The 23758-nt window shown below is 45.4% G+C and overlaps 1 protein-coding gene across 2 annotated transcripts in view; it reads left to right on the forward strand.

Moving 5' to 3' along the window:
• The window catches only part of PRKG1 (protein kinase cGMP-dependent 1), a 1225781-nt gene that overhangs the window by 247604 nt on the left and 954419 nt on the right, over positions 1–23758 (forward strand). The gene's annotated exons all lie outside the window — the stretch shown is intronic.

The raw sequence follows: 23758 nt of genomic DNA on the forward strand, positions 1-23758 counted from the left end.
TTCGCATTCTGACCGCTGGCATCTCGACTGCCGGTATCCTGTACCCAACCCGAACTAACAATATGTATGAAAACTGAGGAATGGTGTATATGAAGTCTTGCAGCTGTGCTCACTGACCTCTCTAGTTTCTCTTATTACTTTTTCTCTACTGCTCACGGTTTCCCTTTTGCCCTTACATTTATTTTGGTTCATGAGACAAGAGAAAGTTTTACTATTGTAAAGAATCTGCAGCCACGATCATATATATATAATTTTCTAAATCTGTCTTTCTCTCTCTCCCTTACATCCTGTGGTGTGCTGTTATTTCCAGGCTTCTGGGAGCTGCTCTGTGGTATGTCTCCGGGGAGATAAAACTTAGCTATAGTGATGTGTTTTATCCTTTTAAGGAAAATAGCTGGAGTTCAGCTCCGCAGAGAGAGTCTGTGGTGATTTAGTGACACCCAAGTAAGAGAAACAGAATTGTCACATTTATCTTTAACCCAAACACATCACTAGAGCAATTTCAGCAGAGTGCAAACATTTTCATGTCATTTCCAAACTTTTGTAATTAACAACTCGGCTGCCAATGTGGGAATCAGGATAACAGTGTGGGGGAGTGTGGAAATGACATGCTGAATTTTAAAGCAAACTTTCTTTTCCTTATCTAGGCCAAATTAAATTATTTCTGTGTTGGGAAACAAGAGAGGGGCACACACATGGCGCTGCCAACTTATCTGCCTTTTCACTGCGGCTGTAAGCGTGATGATAAATGGTTAGACATTGCTAATTGTTTCCATTACTTATTTCTAAATTAATCATCATTTCCGCCGGCTAAGATTGGCAAATAAGCCTTATATGAGCATTTCAATATTTAATGTAATCACAAATACTTTTTTGATGAGTATAAGCTCCATATGATCAGTATTAGTGCCAAGGGTTTTTTTCTCCAGACTCAATTATGAATATACAGTATATTCTGCAAATAGTGCACAAAGGAAAGCAGACTTGTGTTAGATGCCCAGAGAAGGAGAGCATCATTTCAACTGAGCTGTATATACAAAGAAACATGTATTGAAATGTAGTAATACATTGTTTAGAGAGAAAATTTAAATATAAATATAACATATTTAAGTTTTGAGCACTTATGTACTTTACTGACTCATTGCAGAGAGAACCCAACTTTACGGACTCAGGGCCTGATTCAGAGCCGGACGCTATTTGCGCTCGCTCGTTCAGAAAAAGGGGCCGGCTATTTAAATTGAGCGCTCGCTCTTTGCGGTTTGTTGACGCCTCTATGTCTGAGCGAGCAAACGAAACATGCGCTCGCTATTTTGTAAAGACGCCCCCTGGCCGCTCGCATCCTACGTCATCTCCGCTATTTAGTTGATTAATCGAGTACATCGAAAGGCGTCTGAACTGCTCGCAGTGCTTGTGGTAGGTTTATCCTGCCGCAATCATGCGAACAGTTCAGGCTAAGAGACAACCAAATGACGCTGCTTTGTTAATTATGCACACCCTTAAAATGCCCATTTGGCACGCCTGCGTTCGGATCTCCACTCCCCGTTTTCAAGCACCTTCCCCTGTTACCACCCACAAACGCCTCATCCTGTCACTAAAATTAGCAGGCACTCGCTATTTGGCGAGCGCTCGATTTCCGATTGCACTGACTGGTTGGCGCATGCGCATTACGACCCATACGCATGCGCAGATGTGCGAACATCGCTCGGAGCGAACGAGCGGCCGCTTACGAGCGGCTCTGAATCAGGCCCTCATTGCAGAGAGAACCCAAGTGTCCTACACTCATTATTATTATCAATCATGGTAATGTCTAAATCACCTTCACGGAGAGAACCCTGACGTTATCAGCCAGTGTCCAGCGTCATTCCCAGTGTCCAGCGTCATTCCTTACCATCCAAGTGGGCATAGAGGGGGAATATAACCTTGTGGTGAGCGTAGTGATCCGCCGACCCTTCCAAGCAAGGCCACCCCCCCACCCCCCTTTTTGACACGTGTGAAGGCATGGAATCTATTGGGCGCACCAGGTTTCACCGACCCCAGTAACGCCACTGATTAGCGGTGATAATAGAAAAATCATCTTCATCTCCATTTGATTGTAAATAGGCCCCTAAATGTATTTGTTATTTATGAATCTGTTGTCCTATTACTGTATATGTGTGCTGTACCCAGCCTTAGGGGAGTTTGACATTTTGGGTTGTCGACTGATTATAATGAAGAGGCTGTCACCAGGAACCCACAGGTGCTATTCAGGAACATATGGGGACATGTTGAAATTTAGAAGACTTTTTTTAGGCAAGTATGAAAATAGAATAATTTCATTTGTCATATCACTTTCTCAAAAGCAGCACAGCAGACGAGCAGATTATCAATTTAGGCAGACTAATGGTAGCTTTTATTCAGTGTATACAGTATATTTATTTGAACTAAAGGTCCTATTTAAAAGCTGGTCATCCAGGGACTCATGACCCATGCTGTATGCGGAGTAAGTGGGGCTCACAAACAACCTACTGCTTGTTAATGTGGCTGCTATTGGCCTTTGCCTGTAGCCGTCTTCTGATGACACTTGCAGGCAATGCCAAGCTGGCAAAGATGTGGCCACTTGGCCAGAGTGACGAACACCTGGTTGCTAAGCAAAATGGTCAATCAGTGGCTCAGCACATGAGTGGACACCTTTAATCAAATAAATTGTCAAACTGCAAAATAACCATTTGCAGAAGTTGCGCTCTTATGAGCACCAGATGTTTGTGCAGGATAACTGTTAATCCTCTGGGTTATATTACTTTATTCTGTCTATGTTGCATTGCACAGTAAGGGCTATTTCTGGGTGAATTAAATACTAGGCATGTATAGAGTTCAGTGGAGAACCATCCTTGTATAGCATGGAGTACCGGGAATATTAATTTCCTTCTCCCCCAGCCTCTTGGTACAATAGGACTGATTCAGCAAGCGATCGTGGTAGCAATCGCGCTCACAGTTCTGCTGCGAATGTATGCAAAGCACTCGCACGGACAACAGGCAGACGCCCACTTCACCTCTGCACATCCGTAATACCTTGCAATCCAGTCAAAACATCGGTAACATCGAAGTACATCGGAGCCACTCTCACAATTAAGGCAGATCTGACACTATCACTAAATTACTAACTTTCCTGTACACAGTGAGAGCTCAAGCCGCGTATGCCATTGCAGTGGCTACTTTATGCACGCCCCTGCAACGACGTCCAATTGCACTGACACGCCTGCGTTTCCCAGACCACCCCCCGTCACCACCCCCAAACGGTACTTCCTGTCAATCACTCGGCAATGGGTCTGCGTAGTCACTGCAATCGAATACCCGATCGCAGTGGTGCCTACACGCATGCGCACTTCGATGTATATGCATAAGCAGTGGCAAACAATCGGCCGTCTGCATACGCCTTAGCAGTTGCGATCCTTGCTGATTCAGGCCCTATATTTATAAAAACACAAGTACCAACTTAGGCAAAATAACATGGTTAAGAACTGGTATAGATTAGAACAAGTGACTGGTACCATTCGGACGATATTTACAATGAATGTACATATTTTGCCCATTGGGTTTCGAGCTTTCGACAAATCTGTTTTTCCACTAAGTTTCTGAGTGACATGACAGTGTTTATAACTGTACCCCATAATGTTATACTCTTTTATGCACACATTTGTACATACATATCTTCTTTGCCCACTCAAGCTTAAAAAGTACGGTGCCTAATACGAGTCATACATCTACGGGCTGATTCCCTGATTTCCCAAAACCGATTCAATACGCCAACCGTTCTGCCGATCGATGGACTCCAATGGTCATCAATTTGTTGGGAGATCCGTAAAATCCAGCATGTTAAAAATCCCGACTCGCTGATTCTGATAATTTTTGAGTCTTATTCGGCGAATCCAGATTATCCAACATGTTGGATTTTGCTTATCCCCCGAATCAGGCATCGGGAGAACCCTGTATTTGCCCGATACACTCCTTATGTATGGACTCCATAAGACACAGGTAGAAATAGTGACTCATCCAAGACCATAAGGAGCTTTACACAGGAGTTCCTAGTGTGTTAGAGGGGGTGAGATTGACAACATCTTTAGATGTACTTATTATATCAATCCTCAATGGTGGCAGTGAAGTTTCTGTTAGCTCTGTGTGTGGGCACAGATAAGAATATATGCTGACTTCGTATTTCTCCTCCCCAGGAGAAGCCTGAGGAGGAGAAACAGGTGGGTGGAGCTGGGGGCGGGGCTGCTGAATTCACATAATTAAGCCCCGCTCCCTCACGGGAATTTGCCACGATAATGCATATTTTAATTAGGGGCTGAATGACGCGATTCTCATAGAATTGCATCATTATGCCCTGCCCCAACGCCCTGACCCGCCGATTGCCACTAATAGTCTCCCCATTCTGCCTACTTCACTAGGAAGTGGGCAGAATGCGGGAGAAATGCCTACCCTTCTGGGGGTGCGGGGGGTTATCCAAAAAATCAGGAGCCTCCCGCAAATTCCGGCAGGGTAGGCATGTTTGCAGATAAGTTAGGTGTAGAATGTACCTTACAGCTGAAATGGCAGCTCAGGCAGATCTCTCTTCACCTATGGCAATGACTCCACGAGCTTTATCCAGCTCAGGCTGTAGCAGAAAAGCTAACCCCATACACACAGTAAAATGACATAATGTGACAGTCATGGTAAATAAAATAAGGTGATCATGCTGCCCCCGGCAGGGTGGTCCAGCAGACATAAACAGTCAACGAAGGTGAGCGAAACAAGGAGTAATCCAATATTCACAGCGCTAATAGGTAACCTGCTATTCTTTCCCGCCAAAATAGCCCATGAAGAAATCACCACACACCAATCAAAAAGAGAGCAAATAACAAACATTAGGGAGGGAGGGTGGGAAGACAGAAACAAAAGAGGCTGACCACACCTCCAACAAACTCTAATATCCCTGCTAAATACCTACAGGACCCATCACATGATTTCCCACACAGGTCTGCCCCCAGCCTACAAGGTTTAACCCACTCCACTTCTATCCAGTCATTTCGTTTATCTTATCTTTGCTGCTGCAGCACATCTTTGGCTGTAACTTGGAAAATGACAATTTCTCGGTTGTTCAATATACTATACTTTAAACACACATTAACCTTTGCAAAACACGGATATATAGTAATAGCAATGCTGTTTATTTCTCAGCAGATTTAGCAACAACCTCAATACTGTTCTATATTTTACTCTAAAGTGAACACAAAGTTATGTCATTGTAGTACCCTGTTGCTGGACGATCACTGACCTATATAACATGCATGCATGTATTTGTAATTCACAGCTGCTAATATCAATAAGCTTAGCATCTAATGCTGCTCTTTTCTGAATCCAGAGAGCAATAGCCTTGGCTTTCCAATGATAAGGCACAATAAACACAGTTCCACTTGCAATATATCCCAATTATCTTCAGCACTGCAAGGTAGCAATAACTCAGTCTAAAGTGTCTTTAATTCAACTCCGAAAATATAATGGCTGCCGCTCTTTACACTGTCAAACTCAGGCACTTAAACTAGCTCAAATAAAAATAATATCACACTATTTACTTGATCTAAGGGGCATACTACCGTTTCTGCATAATTTTATGTATCAATCCTATGTACTAATGGCACAATGCAGGAGATTTCACAGAAATATCCGGCAAAGTGATAATTAGCACTTCAGATCGCAGTCCCCATTTTTATCACTGGGGTCTACATTGATAAAAATGTGGATACAATGGAGACTACAATCTGACCCCTATGTACTAAACTCCAAAAAGCAATGCTTTTCGGAGTTTAGCCCAGGTAGTTTACACCATCTTCAGATGGTAAACTACTGTTTGCCTTTGGGGGCTCCTGTGCAGGAGAGAGATCTTTCGATTTCTCTCCCCCTGCAGCCCCCGGCCAGTCCAGGAAGCTGACTCTGGGCCTGATTCAGAGCCGGATGCTCTTTCAGAGCGCTCGCTCTGAATCAGTGCCCGCCTATTGTATTTTTAGAGCGGACTCCTGGCCGCTCGCATAGCTGTGGCTGACCACCCACAGCTAGTGCGAGCGGCCAGGATGATGGTCGCGATGACCCTTGTGGTAGCAAGAAGTCCACCCACTGACATCACTTGTGATGTCAGTGGGGCCGGCCCTAGACGGTAGGCATTCCCATGGAAACGCCACCATCTGGGCAGCCATGCCCCCGGCCCACCCACCAAAGGGGGCGTGCTGTCACTCAACATCGACAGCATGCCCCCTTTGTAGCGAGACCCTGAGCGACGGCTTGCCCGTCGCTATCCGGGTCTCGCACATGCGCATGACGGAGCCGCCTCCGTCTTGCGCATGCGCACTGGGCCAACATCGACCCGCTTGTGAGCGCTCAGCGCTCGCGAGCGGGTCTGAATCAGGCCCTCTGTGAGCATGCACAGTGTCAGCTTTCCCCAGAAAGACTTCTCCGAAAAGCTGGGGATAGCGGTTAACCACAAACGCTGTCCCTGCGAGTTCCCAGTAGTACATAGCCGGGATATTTTTATTAAAAATTAAAATATCCCCGGCATGTTGGTACGTTAATAATTAATACATAGACCCCTAAGTCTTTTGTCCAAGTCAGGATTACACAGTACTTGAAATATAGCAATTCTCAGTATCTTTTGTAAATTCTCAGTATATCTCATACAGTCTCGCAATTGCTCTGTAACAGTTCTCAGTAGCTCTCAAACAGCTCTCAACAGCTTCTACAGAATTCTCAGTAACGCTGTAGTTCAGTAGTGACATCTCCGTTTTACAGCTCTACTCACTAACAGCCTCCATGGATCTCACGTTTCTGACCACCGGAGGCCCCTATATATCAGTGCATGTTTTCCATATCTCCTTGCTGGAGGACAGGTGGATTCAGTATTGTCTGACATATTTTAAAAGATCCCCAGGTGGTGCTAATTATTTCACTTGTGATTCTGTGAGGAGAGCATTATAACGCATAAATATCATTCTGCTGTATTTAACTTAAGTACGCTTCACGAGAATTAGTAATATTAATGTTTGTATGCTACTTGTAATCCTCTATAAATGGAAATATACATGTTTTCCCTCTGAATTGGCTCAATATCTGTAATCATTCTTAAAAATTACAAAACAATGCATTTGAAAACAGAAAAAAAACCCACATACTCCTACTCACTCCAAGGAGGTCCAGGAGGGGAAAGCCCAGTGTTAGTACAGAGGATCTGATGATACAATTCACATCATCACAACCCCCATCGCTGCACAATGATGTGATTTGCACCGTCACGCAGCTGAAGCAAGAATTGTGCATTCAGTCAGACACATTCTGAATGCACCTATACTGACCACTGGAGAGGCGTAATGGAATTGTGATGGGGAGTTCTCATAGGTGAAGTTCACTAAGCACGGTGCAATGCACTTGGCAGAATGGTGACGCGATGGTTAACTTGCTGCCTCACAGCACTGAGGTCTTGAGTTCAATTCCCACCAATGACCTATCAGTGTTGCGTTTATATGTCCTCTCAATGTTTGCATGGGTTTCCTCCTGGGGCTCCAGTTTCCTTTCACAAACATACTGGTAGGTTAATTGGCTTTTAACAAAAAATAACCTTAGTGTGTATGTGTGTTTGCATACGTGTAGTAGAGAATATAGATTGTAAACTCCACTAAGGCATGGTCTGGTGCGAATGGCTGAAATATTCTCTGTAAAGTGCTGCAGAATATTTGTGTACTAGATTAATAAGGGTTCAAACATGCCATAAGTGTATATACGGCTGTCATGTGTGCCTTGTATAGTGCAGTGGCACGCTGCTGCTGATGTCTTGTAGTAAATCATCTGCATGTGTTGCTGATGCCAAGGCTGAAACATCTCCAGATACATCTATTGCTGCATATGTGCACAAATCCGCTATGGGATGCAAGATATTCTAGTATTTTGCTATGCCCAGAAGCTTTAACCGTCACTGGTCTGGACAGCAGAGGCACTGCATAGCTCATGTCCTTATGATGTTAACCACTCAGACCAGGTTGCTACAATTGGATAACGAAGCTGAGAAACACGAACAGGCCCTTTTTGTACCTGATGAAATACAACATAGTGCAAGTGAAGAGCTATTGGTGTCTGCAATAGCGTAAGAAAACAGTTATATGATGTTGCACATATCTGCTATTGCTATCAACACGCATGATATGCCATCAAAATGGGCTACGTTTGCCAGCTCTAAGCTTGTGCTGACTGCACTGACATTATCCATAGTGCACACATTCTTATCTCTGTCTGTGGAGGAAGAAAAATAAAATCTTGGGCTTTATCCTGCTGATGGGCTACAGACTTTTGTCCAGCATTTTATTTTTGTGCTGTTTGCCCCTGGGATAACTGATACATACAATTATGCTGTAAAGTGTACAATTAATTAGGGATTAGTAGCTCTCTCGCTACATTGCATACTATTAATAACACAATTTCCTCTTCATTTACAAATGATCAGCCAGTCATCTTGTCAATCAGGGCAAGAAACATGATTTATTGCACTAGCCCAAAGCCTGGTTTTCTTTATGAAGTGTGATTTTTCAACATTAAGATAACTAGTCTATTATAACTATTACAGTATATTATAGTATGTGAATGAACCTTTGGGGTAGTTCTGGAAACTAAGGGGGTCATTCAGACCCGCTTGCGAGCGGCAGTACGCTCACAAGCGGGTCGATGTTCCCCACTGCGCATGCGCACGACGGAGGGAGCTCCGTCGTGCGCATGCGCGAGACCCGGGGAGCGACGGGCTATCCATCACTCCGGGTCTCGCACCAAAGGGGGCGTGCTGTCGATTTTGATTGACAGCACGCCCCCTTTGGTGGGCGTGCCGGGGGCGTGCCTGCCAGACGGAGGCGTTCCCATGGGAACGCCTACCGTCTCAAGCCGGCCCCATTGACATCACTAGTGATGTCAGTGGGAGTGATTTTGGCTCTGATAGAGCCCAAATTACTCCAGGGCTTGCGGCAGTGAGACCCTACCGCAGGGTCTCCATCGCAAGCCCGATGGTCGCGATGGTCAAGACCATCGCGACCATCATCATGGACACTCGCTCTAGCTGTGGGTGGTAACCCACAGCTATGCGAGCGTCCATGAGGACGCTCCAAAAAAAGGTAGGAGGGCCCTGATTCCGAGCGAGCGCTCTGGTCAGAGCGTTCAGCTCTGAATCAGGCCCCAATGCCCTTCAGTTTTCCTTTACATGTAGTTTCTTTATTATGCTACATATAGAACTCAAAAAGTAACAATAACTGGAAAAACCAATCATCAGTATAGTGATTCCTTCGTGGGGCACTCTTTTGTACATAAATGATTTGTTAGTATAATTAAAAATTAGCTTTTAATATATTTCCAATAAAAGAATAGGGATTTGTTGTGCTCATTTATAAAATATCTAATTGAGCTCCCTTAGCAATTAATCTCATGAATTTATAAATATATATCTATTATAAGAATTAGTATAAAGTATGTGGTGACTATGCTTGTTTGAATTCATATGCTCATATAGCTCCTGATGGGTACATAATATATTATAATAGCAGGGTCGGGTACAGTTCGTATGACATATAAAAATTGTAAATAATAATTGGAAATAACTCATAAATTAGAACTGTATGTAATAATAACTACTCTGTCATTTGAGATAAATCTATACATTGAGGGCCTGATTCAGAGCCACTCGTAAGTGGCAGTTCGTTCGCTCCGAGCGATGTTTGCCCAACTGCGCATGCGTACGGATCGTTATACGCATGCGCGAACCAGTCAGTGCGGCCGAAATTCATGTGCTCGCAAAATAGCGAATGCCTGATAATTTGAGTGACAGAATGAGGCGTATGTGGGTGGTAACAGGGGAAGGTGCTTGAAAACGGGGAGTGGAGATCAGAACGCAGGCGTGCTTAAAGGTCAAAACGGGCGTTTTATGGGTGTGCATAATTAAAACAGCAGCGTCATTGACCACGTCACTGGGTTATTTTATAGTCAGAACTGCTCGCAAAATTGTGGTAGCAAAAACCAACCACAAGAATAGCGAGCAGTTCATACCCTGTTCGATGTACTCGATTAATCTAATAAATAGTGGACATGACGTAGGATGCGAGCGGCCAGGGGGCGTAGTTTCCCAAAAAACGACCGCAAGTTTTGTACGCTCGTTCAGACCTAGAGGCGTGAACAGACCGCAAACAGCGAATGGTTCATTTGAATAGCCACCCCTATTTTCTGGACGAGCGAGCGCAAATAGCGTCCGGCTCTGAATCAGGCCCTGAGTGTGATAATAGCGTGTCTGCTGAGTATCATCCCAAATTCATATACCATGTATGGCCAAACACAAACACATATGCAAATGATCCCCGACTTGCAACAAATTATTTAATCCTATTGCCGGGTTGGATACTACCTCAATATAACCAAAAATATATAAATATACAAATGAAATGCTAGCAGAGTACTCTCAAAAAAGGGGAGAGCAAAGACCACCTGTAGGCGTAAATATCCCAGATGACCTGATACTGATTTATATCAGGATAGCTATGCTACATGTAGAACAAATACAAATAGGAGAACAGGGACTGCTAACCAGTGCTCAGAATATTCCATACGTTGTAATGCTCATCACAGCTTTCATAAACGCGCCTTGTACATGTGCTTAACTTGCATTCGTTTCTTCCTTTAACCCAAGTTGTGTCATGCCCTGCACAGTCTACAGTGAAAAATGCTGCACGGTAGAAGTGCCAGGTCTGCTAATTGTTTAATTCACAGACAGACTCCATAAAGGTCACCCAGTAAATCACATAGTAATTGTAGCTGAACACCCTCAATGTAATTCATACTCTATGTGCCAAAGTGAAAGAGAAGTGTGAGGCATACAGCAGGTGGGAACATCTCACCTGCAGACATTACCGGTGTATTAGGGCTAGTCTTCATTGTGTTCTTACACTATGGGGTCAATCCAATTACCCGTGAAGGGGCTGAGTTGCCGTTGCAACTGTATACAAGCGCCAGCAACTGCATCTGAACTTGCACCCCTTGCGGCACCTTCTCATGCCGGACTCGCACATATTTCTATGTAGCCCTATAGGGAAGCAAACAAAAAATTTTTGATTCCGGCGGTGCCATAAGTGTGGCATACAGCCGCTCTTTTGCTTGCGCCCCGAGGGGACTCCCGGGTTATTGGATGACCCCTATATTTCAATTTATGACACATGTAAATAGTTCTGATCTGATACTACACAATGTTGTTGTTCATGTTACTTTATTGGTGAAGATTGAAAACAGTTATTGGCAGTTGCTTTAATGTTGGTTTCTTTCTCCTATTTCTCCTGGCAAATTGAAGCACCAAACCACTGTATTTACTATTCAGCAGTTTAGATGGGGTTTTGTAAACCACCATCGATGTCCGTCTGTTTTATGTCGGTTTTTGTGGGGAGTTTTATAAAGGGATTTTGAACTAACCACTATGAAACCTACATATAAGGAGAAGGATCACAAGACAATGAAGGGAATTATTATGTATGGAATAAGGAGACAGATACAGTAGCATTGATAATTCTCTTATGAAGGACATATTGTAGTATTGGGATGCAGTCATCATACTGACTGCGGGGATTCTGGCGCTCAGAATGCCGGTGCTGCAGTCCCGACACCTGTCAGAATCCCGGTGTTAGAGTTAGGCACTAAGGAGGGAGGGTTCGGTTTAAGGTGCGGGGAGGTTAGGTTTAGGCACTAGGGGGAGAGATTAGGTGTAGGCACCACCAGGAAGGGAGAGTTAGGGAAAGGAGGAGGGTTAGGATACCGACCAAAAGGTGTCAGTATCCTAACCCTGTCGGGATGCCGGCATCGGGATTCTGATCGCTGGGATCCCAAGCGCCAGCATCCTGTACCCGACCCATTGTGTTACTATACGTATTAGTGGAAAATTAATTGTTTCATTTTATTAAGAGAGCAATATAATTTATTGTCTATGTTTAAAGTGGCAATATTAATTAATTATTAATTGGTGTTTACAAAATGTTTTCAATGATGGGGAAGCATTTATTATTTTATGATGTTGGTATTATTTATATAGCCAAAAAGTGTAGTTTATTAGTTGGGATTTACTATACAAGAAATGCGAGTACGGGTACACATAGCATATAATTTGTTCTACATAGACCCAGTTCTTCACCTGAGTATGATACACTTATAAAAATAAAAACTTCCGCTTGCACCGCTTGTGTGTAAGTTTGGTACGTCATTTTTGACATTTGGAGGATTTCATGGGGTATGTACCAGTACTTTTCCCTTTAAAGATACCGCTATGTATTTATAGTGCACCTTTTATACGTGAGTTAGGTGCGTCCCCCGTCAATTATAGAGGAATAATAGAAATTACTCACCTCTCTTGAAGAGATTAATGTATATATATAAAGAATATATTTACATCTCAAAGGGATAAAAGGATTGAAATCTTTCTTTGACTATCATTTTGTGTCTTTGAAAATAAGAATAAGAGATTTGATCTTGAAAAACAATACTCTTGCATTATGTCTATTTTTTATACATGAACAACCCGATTTGGAGGAAATTAAAGAGAGACACCGAATAGAACACCCACAACTGAACACAACAATATAATACTATCCATAACCAGCAGGAGATAAGTATTTTTCCTTGAACACTTCCCTTGTTCCACAAAAGATAGCGCCATTTATTCACACATATTGTATTTTGTATCGTTTATTAGAGGTTGGCCCTCGTGAGCTAACGCAATCTTCAGTTGGTATTAGCTGCTATAACCCTAGGGAAAGAGAACCGCCTGAGGGAGCTCCTCTGATCCTTCCTAGGCAGCCACTGCTCCTATCCCAGTGCTCCCACAGATTGAGAGCCAGCAGTAGTGATCACCAGGGCCATAAGTAGGGGTGTGCAAGCTGTGCAGTGGGGGTGGCACCATCGCTGCCCCATGGCATCAGCATGTGGCTTGCAGGGTGCCTGGAATGGCACCCTGCAGCCAGTAGCGCTACTGCAGAGCCAGGCATGCACCCTGTAAAGCTGCCCGGAGCATCCTCCGAATGCTACGGGCAGTGCTCTACTTTCCAGAGCCGATGGCCTCTACTATAGGTGTGACATCACGGAGTCACAGGATTAGGGAGAGGGGCTGGCACAGGGCGCAATGTCGCCCTGTTACAGCGCTAGAAAGTGGTTGTAGGTAAATACAAGCTGCAGCATATGGCGATAAAAAAGTATAGTTTATGGGGGTCCAATCATATTTTATGTTAAATAGGTCACATGGAGCCTGATTCATTAGCAATTCCTTAGAAAGGTCAGACCTTGTGCAAGTGTGCGTGAGGCCACGATGGTACTCGATGTTACCGATGGTTTCACAGACTTGCAAAGTATTACGGATGTGAGTAAGGGGAAGTGGGCGTCCTTATGTTAGGCTGCAATGGCATTGCGATTGCAATCATGAGAATATTTTCGCAGTGAGACTGCGTGTGTAATCGCAGCTGCAATAGTGATCCGTAATAAATCAGGCCCTTAGTAAGCAGTAGCTAAGAGGTTCATTAAATGACATAGAGGTCTATTTATCAAGCAGTGAAAAGCATGGAGAAGTGAACCAGTGGAGAAGTTGCCCATAGCAACCAATCAGCTTTCATGTAGCATTTATAAAGTACAGTCTATAAAATAATAGGTAGGAGCTGATTGGTTGCTATGGGCAACTTCTCCACTGGTTCACTTTTCCACACTTTTCACTGCTTCATAAACAGACCCCATCAATCTTTGTGAAACAATGTACCATCTGGTATTTTTCAAGCAGTGTTTCAGCATAATTAATAATGACTTTGCTTGCAGTGTGCAGGTGCTGGGAAAGGTGTGTGCCACTGTGATGGGTACATACTGTAGGTACTCATACATGCCTACTCTCACGGAAGTCGCGGGAGGCTCTTGATTTTTCGGGTAACCCCCCCGACCCCCGGTAGACATTTCTCCAGCATTCTGCCCACTTCCTTAAATTTACACCAATTTACAGCAAAGTGGGCGGGGCTTAATGACACTGACCATCAGGTCCCGCCCCCATCACATCCCACCTGCTTCTCCTCCCCGGGCTAGTCCTGAGGAAGCACCCTGGACCTTTCAAATGCTAAAGAGTGGCCATGAAGCCAGTGACCATGCCGCCCCTCAGTCTTGCACTCTGGAAGGTGGCACCAGCTGTACACATCCTTCCCCCCTTATAGCTCTGTGTCATCATGGGTCCTTCCCCCTAATGTGCAATATCACTGTTGTATTGTTCTGCACCATTGTGATGCAAATTGCGCTATCAAGGCCCTACCTTATCCTCTTTACAATGAGGAATCTGGGTGAATGTCCTACTCTCCCGGGAGGACTCCCCAACATTCGGTAGCCTCCTGGACGTTCCATGACAGTAAGGCAGTAAGTAGCCCTGTAAATGTGCATTAAACTTTGCAGTGAAGTAGAAGCTGTGCTCTGAAAATACATTTCACTTTCTGACCTCCATTTTCCATATGCATTAAGTGTCATGTACCAGGTACTGTATTTATGTATAATCAGCGATGAAGTAAAGACCTTGGTTGTTCAGAAAAGTGTGAGCGGAGTTGTTTTCTTACAGTTTTGCAGAGTAGATTACATTGTGTCACAACATGACCCATTTCTCATCAATACATAGCATTCACAGGGCTATGGAAAATAATATTATATAAAATATAAAAGGAGACAGCTGAGGATAGTCAGCATGTACAAGTGTTCTGTCCCTGAACACTGCCCTCCTTTTCGTTGTTGTGGCTCAGCAACATTACCTACAGGCTAGCAGGGCTCATAAGTCAGGCATTCATCTAACACTTTATTAAATGTTCATTAACCTTTTTTGCATCAGTGATTCATTTACTAGGAACAGTACTATAAAAAATAAGTAGCTTTAAATAAATGAGATACTAGTACAATTCATGAATATACAGATGTGTCCAAATACATCTAGCCTCTTTGCGCGTTAAACAGCCCTTCTAGTCGCACCATGCTGTGGCGCGACTCGGTAGCGATGAGCTTCTAACGTTTACTGGGCCTGATTCAGACCCGGTCGCTCTGACAGAGCGCTCGCTCTGAATCAGGGCCGGGTTTTTTTTTTTTAGAACGGCCTCCTGGCCGCTCGCATAGCTGTGGGTGACCACCCACAGCTACAGCGAGCGGCCATGAGCGGTCAACACCATCGGGCTTACGATGAGACCCTTGTGGTAGGGTCTCGTCGCCGCAAGCCCCAGAGAGATTTCAGCTCTAACAGAGCCGAAATCTCTCCACTGACATCACTCGTGATGTCAGTGGGGCCGCACCCAAACAACAGGCGTTCTCATGGGAACGCCTCCGTTTGGGCAGCCACCACCCCGGCCCGCCCACCAATGGGGTCGAGCTGTCACTCAAATCGACAGCTCACCCCCTTTGTTGCGAGACCCGGAGCGACAGAGTGCCCGTCGCTAGCCGGGTCTCGCGCATGGGCACGACGGAGCCGGCTCCGTTGTGCGCATGCGCTGTGGGCCACCATCGACCCGGTTGCGAGCGCTCCACGCTTGCGACCGGGTCTGAATCAGGCCCTCTGTGTGGTGCCCTAAGAAAACAAGTAACCTTATTTTTAAAAAAATTATTCACCTTGCTAGTCACTAGCGTATCATAAAGTTCAGGGTGTGCGGTGGTCATTAATATGGCATAAATTTATAAATGAGGTCCACCGCACAAGTGTGGGGTGGTTGGTCTATTACATACTTGCCGACATTCAGCTCCCTCCTTCCTGGAGGGAGCTGAATGCCTGCAAACAGTGGGGGGCGTGGCCGGGCAGTGGGTCCGTGTTGGGGGCGGAGCCGCATGATCGCGTCATCGTGGCCCTGCCCCCTCCTCACAATGCTGAAAATAAAAGCATTGTGAAGCAGGGGGCGGAGCCACAGTGACGCGATTCACCGCGAATCGCATCCCTGGGCCCCACATCGGGGGTTTCCAGTAGGTAGTCAGGGGAGCAGGCGGCAGCCAGGAGGCTTGCCTGCCTTTCCGGGGGTCGGGAGCGACACCTGATATTCGGGAGGTTCCCGACCAAATCGGGAGGGTAGGCAAGCCTGGTCTACTATGATGGCACAAATTGTGACATCAAGGATCCGCACACGTCTCAAGAAAGAGAATCAGACTCCTCCAGCTCACATTTAGTGAATAGTTGAGAGTGTACTATACTTGCCTACTTTTGAAGGACCATTTCAGGGAGATTGTGAAAGCAGCACCTATGAACGTGGCGATAAAGTGTGCGTGTACTGCTACATCTGAGAGTCGTGTCATAAAATTGACTTACATCCAAATGTAAACGCGCCACAAAGCAGTTAGTAAGATCTACATGTTGAATAAAATACACTGATACTTTTCAGAGATTTCTCATGTATTATGTTTTATAAGGGGCTCCAAGTGGCCAAGAGAAACCTTATATGAAAATGACTGTAGCCATAGGGATCCATGGGCCTGATTCAGAGCCGGATGCTCTGACAGAGCGCTCGCTCTGAATCAGGGCCGGTCCTTTTTTTTTTTAGAACGGCCTCCTGGCCACTCGCATAGCACCCACAGCTATAGCAAGCGGCCAGGAAGATGGTCGTGATAGTCATCACGACCATCCGGGCTTGCAACGAGACCCTTGTGGTAGGGTCTCGTTGCCGCAAGCCCCAGAGAGATTTCGGCTCTAACAGAGCCGAAATCTCTCCCACTGACATCACTCGTGATGTCAGTGGGGCCGCCCCCAAACGGAGGCGTTCACATGGGAATCTAGCGGATGCTGCACTTCAGTCCACTAAGGTGGTAACGCAACACCTCATAAGCACAACGTAGACAATAAAAATATGGAAAAAGGCGCAACCTTCTATAATATAATAAACAATAAATATAAAAAATAGTCCCAATTAGGTCCACAAGTTCACTGGAGAAGTAGAAGAAAATATCCAATTTTCAGAGTAGAATAATTCCAACAAATGAGATCCTGAAATAGCATTTCCTATGTGTGTATTTAAGGTACATTTGAAGATTGACCTATCAGAGGGTAGCAAGGGATATTTAAGGACTGACTAAACCACCAACTATACACACCTTGAAAAAGACTCCAAATAGGAGTTGAAACGCGTTGGTGAAAGGAACACAGCACCAGTGGATTTTTCTAACATCAAAGCGAAGAGTGCACATCCAGGAGCTGCCATTCCAGGTTGAACCCGGGAGACTTTGGATCTTATGGCTTATATGTGAATGGGTGTGCATTATACACCGCCATCTCTGGTACACTGTTTTGATATTGGTGGAGGATTTTAAATGTTGGACACATGTTTTGTGTTATTATTTATGCCATGTGATTAAAATCAACATATTACGCTATAGTGCGATTTTTTTTCCTTTTTTTGCATGTCAATCATGAGGATCTCATTTGTTGGAATTATTCTACTCTGAAAATTGAAGGAGGATATTTTCTTCTACTTCTCTAGTGAACTTGTGGACCTAATTGGGACTATTTTTTATATTTATATTCATTGTTTATTATATTCTAGAAGGTTGCGCCTTTTTCCATATTCTTAGGTATTCTCCTGACTTAGGGCCTGATTTACTAAGGATTGCAATTCTGCTTATACGCACTTATAGTCTTATACACATATTGCTAATACATACATGCCTACTTTCCCGGTTTGGTGGGGAGCCTTCCAAAAATCGGGTGCCGCTCCCGACCTCCCGGAAAAGTAGGCACATGTCCCGTTAATAAAGCCCCCCTCCCGCCCACCGGATGTATTAGAAAAAATATTTACCTGCAGCGGGGGCGCGGGGGTGGGCCTGATGACGCGATTTGCACTAAATCGCGTCATTGTGACCCCACCCCCGGCAAATTATAGGCATTATGTTGCCAGGGGCGGGGCCGCGTTGACATGAATGCGAGGTCACTCCCCCGACCCGCCCTAAAAACTTTGCCACGTCCCCTAGCTGTGCCGAGCTGGCTGCCTCTCCCGGAAGAGGCAGCCAGAAAGTCAGCGAGCCTGTGCTAATATCAGCGGTGCTAGTTAAATGTTTGTATTCACATTGCAATCGCAACCTGACATAAGGACGCCCACTTCCCCTTACTCACATCCGTGTACTAGGGCAACATACTGAAACAATCGGTAACATCAGGTGTCATCAGACCCATATGCACACTTGCACAAGCCCTGACCTTACTCAGAAATTGCTAACAGCCACGTACGCTATCAGTGCTATGGTTGCTTATAGCCACACAGTGGATAATTTATGCACACCCCTGCAATGGCATTGAAACGCACTGGCATGCCTGCATTCGCCCAACCAGCGGTTGAATTGATAGTTTAATGCTCGATGTACTTTAATTTCCAATATGCCCGCACTTGATGTCTCCAAAGCTCCCTACAGCTCTCGCTATTCTCCCACTTGGAACTCTGGCCAGTGTAACACTTTACAGGGTAACCTTACTCTGGCCAATCACTAGGCAAAGTCAAAACTATGTCAATGAACTTGAACTCAATTCAGATACTAGTGATACTTGAACAGACTCTCCAGGACCAGCATTAGGTCAAGGGGGAAGAGGTTCTCCCTTTTCCCACTATGTCAGCGACAACTCTTTACATACTCTCACACAGTTCTGCACCAGGGGTCTCATTTCCACTAAATATGGGGCATGGTATGATTAAATGATGATTAACTAAAGAGGTGCACATTTATTTTTAACATGAGCATATTTCATATTCACATGCGTCAGTGTGCTACAAGATCTACATTTTACTCCAATTCTGAATACAGTAAGAAAACAACCCGACACTTTGTGCTTCTATATTCGATAAATTGAATTTACTTTTAACTTAAACAGCATAGTTCTGTGTTAGTGACTTCAGTCTGGCCAGAGTGTGCTGAAGCTTGCTTTCCGCCTCATAGCTGCCAGAATACAGGTAATACACAGTACAGTAGCCCTAATTGCTTGTAAGTTGTGCATGCAGCCTGGCTCTTAGCTAAGATACCTGTGAGGGCTTATACATACATATTAGGGGTGTGCACCGGCCACTTTTCGTGTTTTGTGTTTTGGTTTTGGATCTTTCTTCGTGTTTTGGATCTGGATTGGTTTTGCCAAAACCACCCTTCCGTGTTTTGGGTTCTGGGTTTTGTGTTTTGGATCTGTATTTCTTTGAAAAAAAGCATAAAAACAGCTAAAATCACAGAATTTGTAGGTTTTTCTGCTCCTATGCTATTATTAACCTCAATAACCTTAATTTCCACTCATTTCCAGTCTATTCTGAACACCTCACACCTCACAATAGTGTTTCTATGTCCAAAAGGTTGCACCGAGGTAGCTGGATGACTATGCTAAGCGACACGAGTGGGCGGCACAAACACGTGACCCATCTAGGAGTGACACTGCAGTGGCAGACAGGATGGCAGTTTGAAAAACTAGGCCCCAAACTGTACATAATGCAAAGAAAAAAAAGAGGTGCAAGATGGAATTGTCCTTGGGCCCTCCCGCCCACCCTTATGTTGTATAAACAGGACATGCACACTTTAACAAACCAAACATTTCAGCGCCAGGGTCTGCCACACAACTGTGGCTGAAATGATTGGTTCGTTTGGGCCCCCACAAAACAAGCTGGCAATTAATGTGTCCCTGCACAAACTGGCTCTACGGAGGCAAGATGTCATCCTCATCCTCCTCATCCACCGATTCCTCACCCTCTTCAGTGTGTACATCCTCATCCTCACAAAGTATTAACTCGTCCCCGCTTGAATCCACCACCACAGGTCCCTCTGTACGTTCTGGAGGCTGGTCTCCCTGGAAGAGCTGATAATTCATTTTGATGAACATCATCTTCTCCACATTCTGTGGAAGCAACCTCCTACGCCTTTCGCTGACAAGGTTCCCGGCTGCACTAAACACTCTTTCGGAGTACACACTGGAGGGGGGGCAACTCAGGTAAAATAGAGCCAGTTTGTACAGGGGCCTCCAAATTGCCTCTTTTTCCTGCCAGTACAGGTATGGACTGTCTGATATGCTTACTTGGATGCTGTCACCGATGTAATCCTCCACCATTCTGTCAATGGTGACAGTATCATATGCAGTGACAGTAGACATGTCAGAAATTGTTGCCAGGTCCTTCAGTCCGGACCAGATGTCCAAACTTGGTCCTGCCTGCCCTGCATCACCGCCAGCGGGAAGTGGAATCTAGACGGGATTTGGAACCGGGGACACACTACCTCCAGCAATTGTCTAAATCCCACTGCACTAATGGCGGATACCGGACGCACGTCTAACACCAACATAGCAGTCAAGGCCTCAGTTATACGTTTTGCTTCAGGATGACTGCTGTCGTACTTCATCCTCCTCGCTAAGGACTGTTGGAGGGTCAATTGTTTAGTAAAAGTAGTGGTGTTCCTACTTCCTCTCTGGGATGATGAACGACTCCCAGCAGCAGCGGCAGCAGGAGGCGTAGCAATGCAGGATCCTCCGGAGGAATCCCGGATAGGAGAGTCAGTCATGCCAGTGACATGGCCTGCAGGACTACTTCCTATCCTGACTAAGGAGGAAATTGACGAGGAGGGCGTTGACGGTGTGGTTTGCAGGCGCTTGGATACAACAGGACAACGGGATTTAGTGTCTCTGGACTGCTTACGGTCTTAGCCAAAGTTTCTGAACTTGACAGTAACTTATTATGAACGCGCTGCAGGTGGCGTATAAGGGAGGATGTTCCTAGGTGGTTAACCTCCCTACCCCTACTTATTCCACCTTTACATAAGGTACATATGGCAAGACAGTTGTTGTCCGGATTTGGATAGAAATATTGCCAGACCAAAGTGGTGGAATGTTTGGTCTTCTGCCCAGGCATGACCGTGATGGGCTTTTTCATCCCACGGACAACAACTGTCTCCCCCGGAGCCTGATTTAAACAAACCACATCACCATCAGAATCCTCCTCGCCAACTTCCTCCTCAGCGCCAGCTACACCAGTATCCTCATCCTGTTGTACTTCAACAGTGACATCTTCAATTTGCATATCAGCAAGTGGACTGTGGGTGCTCCTTTCAGCACTTGCAGGGGGCATGCAAATGGTGGAAAGAGCCACCTCTTCCCGTCTAGTGCTGGGAAGGTCAGGCATCGCAACCACCACCACACTTGGACTCTCCTTGGGGATTTGTGATATCTTCTTAGAAAGCAGTTCTTCGCTGTGCTTTTGCCAGCTTAACTCTTTTGATTTTTTTAGTGGGAGGAGGGCTTCCATCGTCATGTGAAGCTGAACCACTAGTCATGAACATACTAGGGATCGACCTTAGCCGTTCCTTGCCACTCCGTGTCGTAAATGGCATATTGGCAAGTTTACGTTTCTCTTCAGCTGATTTAAATGTTTTTTTCAAGGTCATTTTCCTGAACTTTGTCATTTGGGATTGTATGTGCCCTCTATTATGACATTGGGCATCGGCCTTGGCAGACGACGTTGATGGCATGTTATCGTCTATGTCATGACTAGTGGCAGCAGCTTCAGCACTAGGAGGAAGTGGTTCTTGATCTTTCTCTATTTTATTTTTATCGGAGAAAGTTTGGTCCTCCATTTATGTTATATCGATTTGATATATATGTGCGGCTAAACATAGAAAATATTTTTTTATTTTTGCTGGAGAGTAGTGCACTTTGTGGGTTACACCAGCCTTTAAGAAATGAGCCAGCCGGCTCTTTACTTATGGGACACAGGCGCACGCTTGGCGCTGCTCCTTTGTTGATGCACGTGCGGCTACTGCGCACACAATTCACAAACACAGAAAATAATTATTTTTTTGGTTTGGACTGGAGTGTACTTTGGGGGTTACAGCACCCTTTAACGGTCAAGCCAGCCGGCCCATTACTTATGACACAGGCGCACGCTTGGCACTACTTTGTTGATGCACGTGCGGCTACTGCGCACACAATTCACAAACACAGAAAATATTTTTTTTTTTGGTTTGGACTGGAGTTTACTTTGGGGGTTACAGCACCCTTTAACGGTCAAGCCAGCCGGCCCTTTACTTATGACACAGGCGCACGCTTGGCACTACTTTGTTGATGCACGTGCGGCTACTGCGCACACAATTCACAAACACACAAAAAATATTATTTTTTTAGCACTTGGGGGGAGCACCCCTGATGGACAGAGCACCCCCTGGACAACACTACAGCACCCCTTTAGGACAGGGACACTGCACAGGACTTTGGAGTGGACACAGCCCCTATGGAGAACTGACTGCACAACACAGTCCAGCCAGCCCCTATGGACTTTGAAGTAGTGGATACAGCCCCTATTAACAACAGCAGCACAGCACAACATAGCCAGCCCCTATGGACTTTGAAGTAGTGGACAACAGCAGCACAGCGCAGCACAGCACAGCACAACACTACTCTGCACTACACTACACTACACAGCCCAGCCAGCCCTAACTCTCACCCTCCCTCTTCACTGTCCACAGCCGAGTGAGAAAATGGCGCCGACGCGGGTACCTTATATAGGATCCAAAACCCGCGAGACTCAGAAGGCGGGATGATGACGTTTTGCCTCGATTTCAGATCCGAGTCAGGCGGGAAAAGTCGAGCCTGACTCGGATCTGCCTCGGATCGGGGGGTTCGGGGGGGGTTCGGATTTCAGAAATCCGAACCCGCTCACCCCTAATACATATACATACATACATACATACATACATAAGTGCATGGAAAAACGGATAGAAACACAAGGAAAGTCATGCACATTTTAGTGATTAATTTTTAATGCTTTTTCTCCATGCACTACTTAGGCCTTGTATTTTTACAAACACAATCTATTGCACTGGATGGACACATTATCGCATGGGAAATAAGGTGTGCTTCATTCCAAGCAGTGAAGGGTACTATTGATTCTTATTTCTCCTACTTTGAATGTGGCTTACATACATGCCTTTTATTATTACATTATTATTATTACTACATGATAACCGCTGCTCACAACCACCTATAAGATCACTCCCATGCCATTACTCACCTACAGTATGCATTTCCCTAAAGGTGGGTACACACTATACAGATATATCTGCAGATGATGGTCGTGCATACACACTGAACGGCCATCATCTGTGTCTGGCTGCGGGTCCCGGCAGCCAGTGAGCGTGTCCTGGGGGGGCGGGGGGCATGTCCATAGTACCTGCCTACACTCCTGGAAGTCGCGGGAGGCTCACGATTTATCGGGTAAGCCCCTGCACTCCCCGGTATAGTAGGCATTTTTCCCGCATTCCTGCCCACTTCCTAGTGAAATGGGTAGAGTGGGTAGAATCTCCACAGCTATCGCGGGTCACCATGTAGGGGAGCAGGGACCGTCATGTCCCGCCACCCAGCTGCTTCTCCTCCCCAGACTTCTCCTCGGGATGGGAAAAATATATTCGGCAAGTACGATATATACTCTAATTAGTACTGTAAAGCTGGGTACACAATAACTGATGTACGCGATATCGCCGTCAACGGGACCCAGCATGTGGCGAGTGCATACACACTTGCCGATGCTGGGTCCGATGGGGTGAGGGACATGTCATGCTACATTCTGCAGCATGACATAGCTAACGCCATCCCACGTCGACCGGCAGACGATGTTGCTAGCGATGTCGCTAACGACCCGCAGGAGTGCGCATATCATAGGTACACACAATCCACAGGATTGGACGACATATTGTCTAGTGTGTGTACCCACCTTTATCT

This window comes from Taudactylus pleione, unplaced genomic scaffold, assembly GCF_031769625.1.
Source record: "Taudactylus pleione unplaced genomic scaffold, aTauple2 ptg000918l, whole genome shotgun sequence".
In the NCBI taxonomy this organism is placed as follows: Eukaryota; Metazoa; Chordata; class Amphibia; order Anura; family Myobatrachidae; genus Taudactylus; species Taudactylus pleione.